Source organism: Hermetia illucens, chromosome 4 (genome assembly GCF_905115235.1).
Source record: "Hermetia illucens chromosome 4, iHerIll2.2.curated.20191125, whole genome shotgun sequence".
Classification (NCBI taxonomy): domain Eukaryota; kingdom Metazoa; phylum Arthropoda; class Insecta; order Diptera; family Stratiomyidae; genus Hermetia; species Hermetia illucens.
Genome location: NC_051852.1, coordinates 153,808,047 through 153,821,690, shown reverse-complemented (window position 1 = coordinate 153,821,690; position 13,644 = coordinate 153,808,047).

The window sequence follows — 13,644 nt, the reverse complement described above, 5'->3', positions numbered from 1 at the left end:
AAGCAGAAGCACTCTGGAGGGCTGCTATGGGCTCCACCAGGAGTGAAGACTGTCGCCTACCAAGACCGTTAGTGCGTGGTGATACCCACACCCTATACGAGGTGGCCCGACTCTAATGCGGTAGCCGCTCCCCTTAGGCAGTCTACAATTCAGGGAATTCCTTTCACCAACCTCACCATCTTCTTAACAGCTGTTGTCCGTAGAGAGCTCCCATGTATCCGCGTAAAGTTCCACCAACTTTCCTTCCACAAGAAAAAAGATCTGACCAGCGTCATTTATCACCCCATCGTAAAACACACAGTCAAGGAACAGTACCTTCATAATCTTATGCACTGAAAACCTCCATGGCTTCCTAATCAATCCTAATCCTAATCAATCTCATCATGCCTTCGGTTTAACAAAGGATCTAAGTCTCTGGTAAGCTGCGCAATTTATCTGTCACCTGTGCCTATGTTGTCATTTTTCACGAACAGCCACCTCCATTAAGTCTCTTCCTTTGTAGTTGTAAATTGATTTACTTTCTTTGGCAAAAGGGTAATGGTAGTCATTCCCGAGACCACCAACATTACCAATTATGAGACAGCGCGATAGGCAGACACCACTTCCAAGCTCCCTGCCCCTATAATTGCACAGGCCAATTGGGATACACTTCCTTGCCAAGTGCTTCATTCCAAATCTGCGTGTCATAGAATAAAACGGTCTGCATTGCATCCATGAAAGGACGCCTCATGTTCCCATGGTAGGACCCTCAACGTTTACCATCAGCCGATTTAAGGTCGAAACTCTAGCTGTGACTTTGTGCGCTGCTACTTTGATTTATTGGAAAAAGCTCATCTTCAAGTCGAGGGTCAACCCAATTTACTTAACTGTTAACTCGCCAATCGATAAGGGAATCAGGATTCGATTTTTCCAGCACAAGGCTCTGCTTACCTATGACATCGATATCCCGAGTGGGCTTTGTGCCTATGTCAGACTTTTTTGGCATGCCAAGTGTTGGTAGACTTTCGTAGCAAGTATTCGAGAGGTTCGGCACTAGGATGTTTCCCAGTGTTACATCCGTAATTTTCACCCTTCTCTGACCCGGCATGGGGATTTAATTTTCTAGTATACCGAGTATATCTGCAATTTTACAGAATTGAAGGCATTTCCAACATCAAGTGTTACTAGGAGTCAGCATGAACGGCTGTGCGCCTCAGCTCAATAAATGCGTCCATTACCTGCAAGACAACATCCACTGCGGAGCTCTCTGCTTTACAACCGAACCGTGGATATGTCGTCAGCAACATATCGCTTCGGCGTATCTACTCCTCAAGAGCTTTTTGAACATTTTCCCGACTGTAGCAAGCATACAAAGTTATCGGTATATAGGCAGCAGCTCAAGGTCTTCTTTGGCTTAACTGATCTGCGCCAGCCTTGACACTTCCCATCGACAAGGAAAATTGCCCCTTCCAGAGAAGAGTTGAATGCGCTACTCCTAGTAGGTCCTGCCAATAGTGACACACCTGCTTGTCCAGCTTTGGTGGAATTGGAGTCTCTGGTCCTGGTGCCTTTTTATTATTATTTAGAGAGAGGGTCGCATTTTACAGGTCTTTTATGGTGAAAAATGCGCGATCAACGGCGCCTTCCATGCAGCATTAAGTGAGGTTTCGACAGGGCCTAGATCTTTTTGGTAATCACCTACCCTGCAATTGTGGTGCGTGCCACCTCCTGCCAAACTAATTACACTCTTCCTACAGGTCGGCAATAGAAGGTGCTGTCTTTCTCCTATAACACTATCACCCCCGAAAAAGTCCTCCAGCGCGGCGCTGCCGGTTTTAAGAGCCTCGACGAATTTACTGATGTTCACCTTTACGATATTCCACGTGTAGGGAGAGTGCCGGGCTAGTGCATGTTGGGAAATAGCGCCAACCACTCCGGACGCGATGTATTGATGGTCGTTCACCGGAATATCTTTCAGAACTCGTAACCCGTTTACTGACAACACCATTGTTTACGACGAGAAGTCGAGACTGCTTTTTTTTGCAGTCTGGGCTGGTATAGTCACTGAAAGGTGTTATCCCTACACACCAAATCCACACAAAGCCATCCCCCCCTTTAGGCCCGAACCCAAAGTCAGGCACGGTCTCGAAAACAGCGACGGCGTTGATAAAACTTTAAAATAATTAGGGGCCCAGAATAGATCCCTGCGGGACGCCAGAGGAGGGTGAGTAGAGGCGGGATGTACTGACATCAAAAGAGACGTGGCAGGATCAGTTGGAAACGTAAGAAGCAAGCCATTAAACCGGTGATATAGGAACGCTGTGAGAGGAGAGTTTGGACAGAAGCATCTTGGGATTTATAATGTCGCAGGCTAGACAGTATGCACTTCCTGCCATGAATTCACACATTTAGCCATAAAGTTGGTGAAGTCTAGCAAGTTGGTGCCAGTGCACTTACGCTTATAAAATCGTGTTGCTGCTTCACTACAAGATGGCCAAAGTAGGTGGCCGACCACTCTTTGACATACTTTTTAAAGATTTTGGAACAGGTGGAGAGGAGCGAAATAGGACGGTAATTCCCGGCAAGAGTGCAATCGCCATTTTTGTGAATAGGGATTTTTCCTTAAGATAAGAAAATGGTTCCCTTCGAGGCTTTTGCTAAGAATAATGGAGAGGGGAAGGGAGATGGACTGACTAGTTTTAATCGATTAGAGATTAGGAAGACGTCGTAACTAGGGCCGACATTGGTGTCAAACTCGGCAATAAGAGATGCAAGTAAGGGAATGATAGGAGATACCGGACAGGCAATATCCACTAGCGGGAGGAAAGAGGAGGGAGGAGGGGGAATATAGATTGAAGAAAAGTAGCGGTAGAGTAAATCCCAGTATAGTTGGGGGAAGTTAGTTAGCGGAGAAGCTAGTGAATTTAATGGAAGAAGGAGATAGTTAGGCGGGATTGAGGGAGTTGCGAATCTGGGACCAGAAGGATTTGAGGTTTCCGCGCTCCAGTGAGTTTTAATGGCCATATATTCCTTTCTGTCCTTAAGTATTCAGAAGTTGACCAAGGAACGCAGAAGTTGACCAGTCCGCATAGGTTCCAGAGGAGAGAAACTTCCTTCTTGAAGTGTGTCTTTGACGAAGTTTTTTTGTGGATTTCAGTGGGGAACCAGACAGACAGGGGCGCAGGGACTTAGGAGGGAAAAGGTTCTAACAGGGAAGAAGATCTGATAAAATAATATCGAAGCTATTGAGTGTTTGGTCACACGATAATGGAGAGAGGAGGGGAACCCAGTTGGTAGTCGCCAGGGTTGGGTTCCGACCTTCGAAATTTGCCTTGCGAAAGTTAAACTAAATAGGCTTCCGCGCGGCAGGTAAATGTAGTTGCGAGATCTGAGCATCAATCTCGATAGCAGTATGAAAAAAGACAGAAGCAACATAAGTCAAGGCATAAGAAGATCGGAAAGGAACGCATATGAAGGTTAGAGAGGACGAGATCAAAAGTGTAATTTAAAGACTTCTTGAAGAGTTAAATTGGAGGTCAGTACAGGTGTCCATGAAAGTGAATAATGGGAGGGAAGATTGGATGGAATTGTTGAGGAGGGAAGGAAGTCCGGGACTAGTAGCCCAAGAGAACACACCACAGAGGATGGAAGGAAGAGAGGGGGAAGGGACCCTTGATAATCTATCGAAGAAATTTTCGTACAGAGAAAGTGAACTGAATCTGGGAAAATATGCACAGAATATCATAAAGAGGCATACATTTGGCGAAATTATTTGTGATGTAACAGGTGAAGGTGCAGGACGAGGAGGAGGGAAATACGGTTTCATCGCGGAGAAGGTACATTACAGCTATTAGGGCAACTTCGGCGGTTGCTTTGTCAAGTGCAACGCAGTTTCTGTCACAAGCAAAGGCAGAGTAACCTTCTAGGACTCGGAATCTAAAATCCTGATGATTTCTCAACGACATTTACGCAATTGGTGGCAGCAGTTTAAGGTATGACGCTGATCATTTTGAAGAAGATGATCTCAAAAGTATTGACACATCCTATATCAATCTCCGTTTAGATAGTAATTGAAGAGCTCCAAGTAGTTCTCGAGGTTTTAATCCAGACAAACAGAATGTGCAATGAAACAGTAGAGTTGCCAGCAACAAGTCACTGCGGTGCTTCGCTGAGGCACCTTCCATTTAAATACAAGGATGTCACTTGAAAAATGGATGGTAGTCATAAGACAAAGAAGAGGGTTGCTTGGGAAATTACTAATTTTAGTTTTCGGGGTCAACGATGAAGTACACAGCGATATTGCGGAACTTCGTCATAATCAGTTAGACACGTTGTAGACTACGGCCCAGTAAAAGTACCATGGTTAGCGCTCGGGTAGAGACTACGATTTTCTAGCATCTAAGAAAGTTCACACTCTGATCAGAACAGTGGTTTACCAAATTCAATACAAACACTTTGAGCGTTCCGGAAGTGCCTAACTACTTGACGGCTGGATTGAGCTTTTATATAAAATGACTGACGAGGCTGAATATTCGGTCATACAGGAAAATGTTTTATTTACGTTGAATTGGCTTTCGCGTAGTTCAACTACTCGAATATGTTGCTCCGTGCCGAACTTCTGTTTCCTTAGGCTGGCGGGAATATAAGGTTGCACATTGTCGTTTGCTTGTCACAGTAGACAAAAATTCTATTCGTCAGCGGGAATTCGCGTAACTGGTACACCTCTGGAAGTTCGAGGTTCTTGCTTCAGCTGGTACTAGCTCCTCCAACCTATAGAAATTTATAATATCCAAAAATCTCTTCTGATCAATTGACGTTGGTATGCTGAAATTCTGTTTCACCGCTACTTTATCTGGCAAGGGCCTGGTTCCCTCAGCATCAATTTGGTACCCCATGTGGTGCTGTGATAATGAAATGTCATATTTCGTCTTTGCCATCTTATCTTGCCTCAATGGAACCGTTCTCTCCACATGCTCTCGAAGGATTTGTTGATATCTCGTGCTTAATACAACGGTAGAAATGGGGTATCTGCTAGGTAGGGTAGGCAAAGGTCGTCAGTGCTAGATGCATAAAGTTTTAAATCCAATACTGACGATATTCACTTCTATGTCTACTAAAAATTAATACTTTGACTTCCTGTCACTAACTATTAGGCCGGTTTGCCGAGGAAGGTCGTCCCTTCCCTTCCTAGTTCTCCATTCGCATGACGCATCACATTTGCACACTTTCGCTCCGAATTTATAATGGTAGAAGAACAAGAGGTTTCCTTTTCAGTGGTTCTGTATTGAAAGCCGGCATCTCTGCGTTGTTCTCTTCAGACTGTGGGTCTTGCGTACCGCCTAGGCATATCCGGATTAGTCTATAATTCTTCTATTTCCACTCGCCTTCTAGAGATCTTGCTTCCCAAAGCCATCAGAAGCTATTCTTCTAACCTTAAAAGCACAGAAGACTGGAGCGGTTGTGCGTTATAAAGTTACAATAATAATTTTGTTAATAATAGTACGACTTTCACCAAACTTTCCAGTATTGTGATTCAAATCATTGCCTATACTATTTGAGGATTCTACCGTGAACTTAAAGGCAGATGCCAGCAAATTTAGAAAATATACTATTATTAACTGTATTCGGCTGATTAGGGAGTATTTTTCGGCCCGGATATCATATAAAGGCATCATCATGTTCTTTTTTTCAGACTTTTCGGCAAGCAAAAGTGATAAACCGCACGATTTCTAGTATCTGGAGTGGTTTGATTTCAACAAAGGATTTCTAGACGTGGTAGATTTTGACATACATTATAGCGATATTTCGAAAAATCATTAAAATAGTCTTAGCACTCTAGTCCTTCAAAAACAAAATCATTGACTTACACTTCTATCCAATTCCATGTTGGAGTACAGTGAATCAAATTGGACATATAAGGCATTCCTCCCATCAAAAACTGATCCTTCGTTCACTAGTGAAGCTGCATAGAATAACAGAAATATATCTGAGAAGTTCCAAACCACAAAAATTCCGAGAGAAAGCGCCGTTGTGAAGTATTCCGCTTCAACTAGAACTCCCAGGATGGAGTACAGTTGGAACAAATTGACGATGTTGGTCACAAATAAGAAAACTAGGGCCCCCAAAACTTGGTATTGAAAAATTTGGTAAGTTTCACCGACGTGTTTGTACATTTCTGAATGGAGTGATGCCAAGTTATCTATGGCGGCGCTGACTTCACAGCTATATGAATACTGAGTACCAAAATTGGGATATGCCCTTAGCCTTTGAAAGTATGTTGCTCGTTTGCTTCTTAGGCTATCCATTATCCTGCTGAACTCATTATTGATAGCATCATAGGATAAACGGAACGACAAGTTCCCCATGCTAAAAGTGTTCACAATGGCAAACAACACGGCGAATGTAAATATGACGACAAAATGACCGATGACAGTCCAAGTGTTCCTGACCTGCCCATCTGATAGCATTGCGGATATAGAAATTACCTGATTGACAGGCAGGACCGTTTTCAATAAAAGGAACCTGGAGATAGTAGTATGTTGTGGAAGGATATGACAGTTCTCATTACTATGCAATCGCTCTGAAAGCGACTGAGTTTGATTGATTAGTTGGAGTGCTTTCTTCCGGGCCATTAACCTCTCTACGAAAGTAGCGAAAAAGGTTGCATAAAGATTGTAGCCCTCAATCCATGACGTTGCGTTGGTCAAAACATTTTCCGTCCTCTGAGTACTGTTCACAAAAATGTATATACAAAATGGAAATACTATCAGGATAGTGACATTCAGGATAAGAGAATATACTGTCACCGCTTTGGAAACTTCGAATCGATTTCTGTCTTTATTGTAAATAAACGGGAAGATCCCTATAATCGTTGAATATATGTAAGTTATCCTTTTGGCAAGGAATACTTGACGATCTAATTTTCCTGACATTTTAACTGACAATATATGTAAGTCGGTATTCGCGTACTAGGTGCTCGCACGGCTTAAAGAGAACTACCAGAAATGCCTTAAATTGACTGCATCCCCGGTATCGAATACGTAGGTTGGCCAATTAACTAATGGACGAAAATTATGTCATTTGATGTAATTTATGGAACAGTTACCGTTATTAATACTTCATACTTCACACTGTAATTAGTGAACTACGTTACGTCGCAAAGTCCCAATTACATTAACGCTGATTATAACCCAAAAATAGTAGGAAACTCAAGGTCCGCTAATCAACAGGAAGCTTCCTTCCCTCTGTAGTAAGCCTACAGGCTCTGTAGTGAGGCAGTTGAGCAACGATAATCCGCTCGTGGGTGTATCCTTAGTAAGATTTGCAGCATTCTTCCATGTTTGCATAAGGGAAGCACAAGAGTTTACCATGAATCCCAAAGCTGGAACTACGTAGGTAAAAAGAAAAACCTTCACATAATGCGGTTACAATGCAACAGCATACACTGACTAAAGTTTTTAGGACTACGGACTAGCCACCACGTCCCCATCTTAAGGAATTTTCCAGCCAGTGAATTTTGACACATTACTTCGGGCCAGCCCTACCGCTCTGCCGGCGTTGGGAGCCTTTCAGTCAGGGAATCCCTTTCACCAAGGGGAGGACGCGAGTTGTTAGTTCAAAGAACCCCTTACCGTCCGATCCCTCCGCCGGTCGAGCTCAATTTTCTTCGCAATAAGAATAGCCCGAACAAAATGCGCAATACGATTCCAGCTACCAGCGCTGTTCAGCATCTCAATGTTGTCTGGAGAAAGCTCCCCTGTGTCTGCATAAAGCTGCTGACGGAAGCCGTCCCACCTCTCGCAGGAGAAAAAGGTGTGTTCAGCGTCGTCCCCCACTCCATTGCAAAACACACAATCAGGAGATCGCGTCTTCCTAATCCTGTGCAGGTAAGACTGAAAACTTCCATGGCCGCCTAAAAGTTGGGTAAGGAAGTAATCAATATCACCGTACGTTCGGTTTAGCCACGGGTCTAAATTGTCGATGAGCTGCGCCACTCGGTAAGAGTGCGTTGACGTTTTGTACGGGTAATCATCTCCCTTAAGTTCTCACCTTTATGGCGGTAGATAGCTTTACGCTCCTTGGCAAGGAGGGCAACGGGGATTACTCCCGCGCTCACCATCACGGTCGGTTCGGAGATAGTGCGATAAGCAGACGCCACTCGCAAAGCTCCCCGTCTCTGCACTTGACCAAGGCGCTTACGATGCACCTCCTTGTCAAAGACATAAGCCCATACCTCCGCGCCATAGAGCAGAACCGACTGCGTTGCTCCCATAAGGAGGCGTCTCCTAGTAGATATAGAGCCCCCAACATTCGTCATTAGCCGAATCAAGGCCGGGACTCCAGCTGCAGCCATGTCCGCTGCTGCTTTGATTTGCTCGAAAAAGCTCATCTTCGAGTCGATCATTAAAACAAGGTATTTAACCGCTGCTTTTGACTGTATAGTCAACTCGCCGATCAATATGGGACGCAGGGTCGGGATTCCCCTTTTGGTCAAGATGACAACTTCGTTTTTTTTCCAGTACAAGGCTGAAACCGTGGGCAGGCATCCATCTGCATCAATATGACAAGTCTACTTTGCGCCTGTTCAACAGTACGTCCGCAAACGAGTGCCGCAACGTTGTCTGCATAACCAGCCAGGCGCGACTCTTCGGGCATATCGCGTCACAGAAAAATATCGTAGGAAGCGTTCCAGAGGTCCGGCCCTCCCGGCGTGAATTCCATCCTCCTCTGGCCCTCTAGCGTCCGATAGAGCAGGAAGCGGTCTTTCAGATAATCCCCTAATATACGCAAGAGAAAGTTTGTCACGTGGAATGAGTTTTCTAATGTGCCTAGCATATCTGTCCTTCTTACGGAATTGAAGGCATTTCTGACATCAAGCGTGATGAGGAGCACTATCCATCGAGATCGGCGGCTGTGTGCCTCAGCTCGATGAAGCGCATCTCCGGCCTCCATAATAGCATCCACTGTGAATCTCCCTGTTCTGAACCCGAGCTGCCTTGGGGATAAGTCCCCGGCAACGCCGATCGTTTCAGCGAGTCTACTCCTGATGAGCTTCTCGAGCACTTTCCCGGCCGTGTCAAGCATACATAGCATTCGGTATGCAGACGCGAGCTCCGGGTCTCCTTTACCCTTGCTTATCAGCGCGAGTCTGGCCACTTTCCAGCGACAAGGAAAAATGCCCTCCTTTAAGCAAGCGTTGAACGCCTCAAGCAGCAAGTCTGGCCACTGGCGGAATACCAGTTTGTAAACTCCCGTCGGGATGCCATCAGGACCTGGCGCCTTGTTTTTCATAGTGTGAACGGCTTCTTCGAACAAAGAGGGGACTATTCTCGATGCTTTCCGCGCTATTGACATCAACCCGTACAGGATGTCGGGGGAACAATGCCTGTACAATGCGGTCCATCTGGTCGGTATTTAGTATGCAGGGCCTCCGCAGAGCCCCGATTTTCCGGGTGACAAGCTTATAGCCAAGTCCCCACGGGCCCTTATTCAACTCGTTAACCAGGTTCTACCAGCCACGAGCTTTGCTTTTATTTATAGCGCTGGGGAGTCTCCTTTTTGCTGATCTATATTGTGCCTTCATGATGCATGCCTTCTCGTTGGCGTGCAAACGTTGTGCCAAACGGTGGAGCTTATGGCACCCCCTTCGTAGGTTGGCAATTTCTGCCGTACACCAATACATAGAATGCTTGACTCCTCCGGGGCATGGCAGCCTCACACGCATTATCAGGTTAATCATTGAATTTACGACAGTGTCAGCTGCGACGCTACCATCCCCCGGAGCGTCTTCCAACGCCGCTCTGCCTGTTCCAAGAAATTCGACGAACTTCCCGATGTTGATCCTCGCGACATTCTACAGACAGGAGGAGCGTCGGTTTGGTGCTCGCCGGCAAGTAGTGATCACTTGCCGAGAAGTCTTCTAGTACTCGACACCTGCCCACCGATGATGTAAGAGACTCCGAAGCAAAAGAGATATCAGAAATGCTTCCTTCACAGCCTGAGCGTCGAAACGTTGCCGTGGATCTGGTGTTTATAATTACGAGCTCGGTTTTCGCCGCCATTTTCAGAATCCGTTTACCTCTGGAGTCTGACTGAGGCATGGTCCATTCAAGGGCCCTGGCATTAAAATCACCGCCTACCAGGATTCGCCCCTTCGTACTCGAAATGCCATCCTCCAGTGCATCAAGCCGACGCCGAAAGTCCGGCATCGTCTTGTCCAGCGTCATGTAAACGCAAAAAGACGATCTCTAAACACGGGAACCAGACAAACCCATTCCCTCGGCCTTGGCCAAGAACACGAAGTCAAACGTCGTTCCGAACCCAAATGGCAGCTGTGCTCGATAAGTCGAGATGCCATGAAGCCGAGTCCCTGTTTCGATATTCCTCGCTAATTAGCACTCGATCAGCATTTGCCTTCGTAGCGAACTGTGCTAGCAACTGGTGAGCGGTTGCACTCCGGTGCATGTTAATTTGTAAAATGCGGATCATGTCATTCGCTCCCTAGCTCTTTCCAATTCCGCCCTGAAGATTGGACACCGTCCCGAGCCCGCAGTTTGTGCGACGCTCTCGCTAGACGCGCCACGATCCCGGCAGAGAACGCGACTTTCGCTTTCATGGAGGTCTTCGTTTGATGACCTACTTGGGAGCATCTCCGGCATGCTGTCCTCCTGTCCGGTCTTTTGCAAGTTGCTGACGTGTGTCCATAGTCCAAACACCTGGAGCACATGGTGGGGACTATTTGCATTCGTACCCTGCGTACTACCCATCCAATTTAGATTCTCCCGCTGCTAAGGACTTTCCTCACATATTGCTCGGAGACTTCCATCACGGCGAGTTTTTTTGGACATTCACGCTTTATCGCCTCCTCCACTTCTACCTTTTCTGTGAGGCAGTCAAGATCCCGGATTATTAGAGAGCACATGGGCTCTAGGCTAGAAACAAGAGCCTTCTCCCCAATAATCCCTTGACCGCTTCGCAGAACGTACTCTTCCTAGTCGTCTTTGGCCCCACTTCGACAATGACTCCGCCACTTCTCGTTTTTCGTATAGAAGACACCTTTGCTCCGTTGTCTTCGGGTTTCATCTTGTAGCGGACTAAGGACTTCCGCAAATGTATTGCCTTCCGTTGGCTTAATGAACAGAGTCGACGGTCTAGTCTTTCTTCGTTTCCTCGTTTGCTCTGCCCTTGGCTTTTGATTTGCAGGCTCCTTGTCTTTGGGCAAATGAGTCTCTGATGGCGTAGTCAACTGTTTTCTTTTTTCCATCTACAATTCCTTTTTTTGCTCCTTCAGGCACATTGTCTTCTTTCCGCTCTCCCCCCACTTCGCTGTACAGTGGGCTGTCTTCGGTCCATTTGACGCAAGCAGCGTTCTCAGCGGGGAGTGCGGCTGTTTCTGCTCTCCAATCGTCTTCCGCTGCTCTTCACGTTCGCCTATAGAAGGAGATGCGGTCCAATAGTTCCTGCGGTTCCACCAGCCCGTTTTTGACGCTTTTGCTGACGTTCCTCTGGAGGAAGGTTGCCGACTGCATACGCTTCACCACTGCTGCGCATTTCCTGATGAGCTTTTCCTCTTCGGCTCTAGCTAAGACCGTCGACTGCACTTGCACTCGTTTTGTATCCGAATCCATCTGCTCAAGACTAGCGATTCTGACTGGGCACTCGGAAAAAGGATCCAATTCGAGTCGCCAAATACGAGTTAGGTGCACTCAGAATTGTCTGGTTGCTTTAAAAAGCAGAGTTTGCTAAGGAGAATACCGACTTCAAGGTCGACTGTCCGGGCACTAAGAAATTACATAGCTTACAAGCCTTGATAGTTGAAGGGGATTTACTGTCAAGGGTTGCTTAGGTTTAGAGGCAGGCAGATTGTATGTTTTTGCGTCTTTATGTGTATGGAATTGGTGAGCCATCTTTCGACTGAGGTACATCTTGGTGCCTTTAAGCAGTTTATTGTGCTCCGACATCTACAGCGGCCGGTCAAACAACTTTGTCATAGCAAAAAACGAGATGGACAAGGAAATACAGGAAACAAAGAAAGCAACTATAGTGGCCAAAGATGACTCTTCCGGAAGCAGATAGCAACCAGCGGAATATGAAACCTGGGGAATTGGTGCTTCATAGAAGCTAAAACACTCTGGATGAGGTGGTCATTAGTATGTATGTATCTGCCCTAACCACCCTGGAGACGACGGTGTAATCCAAGCAGGTTCAGTACCGCGGGTCTACGAGGAAACAAGTAGGAAAAATAAAACTGTGTTGAGAAATGAAACGATCAAGAAGTGGGATTCGACGCAAAACCTACTAAGCAAAAATGTGCTCCCCTACCTCCTATCCCCAATTCCGCGAAACGGGCAAACATAACGGCAACCCACTGAAAACTATGAACCTCGCAGCCCCGACTCTATGTGGAGGAACTGAAGTGGACTTTCCAACACAAATTACAGACTAATATTCAGCAATGTTTCTTCGTGGAAAGTGTTGGATTGAGATAACGTTGGAGGACGAACCTAGGATAAAATCAGACATTTTGAAGGTGCCATGATGACGTCTTCTGGGGCTACATGTTACAAGGTACGAGTTTTGGAGGAAGCTCAGAAACGATAGGAATTGCTTACCAATTTCAACGAGTAGCATACGTAACCACGGCCAGGTGAGCAAAGAGATAAGGTGACTAGTAAAAAATAGGAATAGTAGCCTAGCCTAGTTTAGAGCCTTAGGATTTTCCAGCGGAAAAGGTGAGGTAAAGGAACGGGATGGGTAACTATGAAAATGAAGAACGACTATTAAAATAGGAGGCAAGCCTTCAAAAAAATTAGGACGAGAAGGTGAGCAGACATAGTTTTGAGAGGAGCATATTGTTGTTGACAGAATCAAAGGTGACAAAGTTGGTAAAGCCTAGCAAGTTTGAAGCAGTGGATCCATGTTTCACAAAGACATGCTGGTCTTTCGCTATGAGGTGACCGAAGAATACGGTCGACCAGTCCTTGATGTATCTCTTCAGGTATCTAATGAAGTGAGGATGCTATTGTTACGTCTTAAACCCTATATCAACTTACGCTTCTGTCCAGATGAACATTACTGTAAACGGTGTCAAATTCTCCACGCAAACTTTTCCAGCCTTCACAGATGGATCCTTCGTTGACAAGTGAACAAGCAAAGAACAACACAAATATATCAAAAAAGTTCCAGGTCATGGTCATACCTGATATGGCAATCGCTATGAAATTTCCAGTTGTAAGTGCCAATTGCAGAAGGTAATAACAATGGTATAACCCAAAAATGTTATTAATGAATAGAACTGTCACAACGCCCAGACGCACAATAGGTGCGATGCAGCTTATTCGTGACACTGACAGGTAAATGGCAGAGTTGAGATCCATGAGTTCGTCAATGGCTGCGCTGAACTTACAATCGTTGCAAAGGATCAAGCCAGATGGAAAGTTGAAGCGCTGCCTCCGAATTGGTCCTTGGTGTTTCAAGTTATTGAAAACGTTGAACAGACGATCGTTGACTGTGTCATACAACAATCGGCACGAAATATTCCTCAAGCTCCACGTATTTACAATGACAAAAAGCTGTCCGTAGCAGAAAAGCAGGACACTATTGGCCACACTCATCGAAATGTTAAAATGAATATCTGCAATAATAACAACTAACATTGCAGTCAAT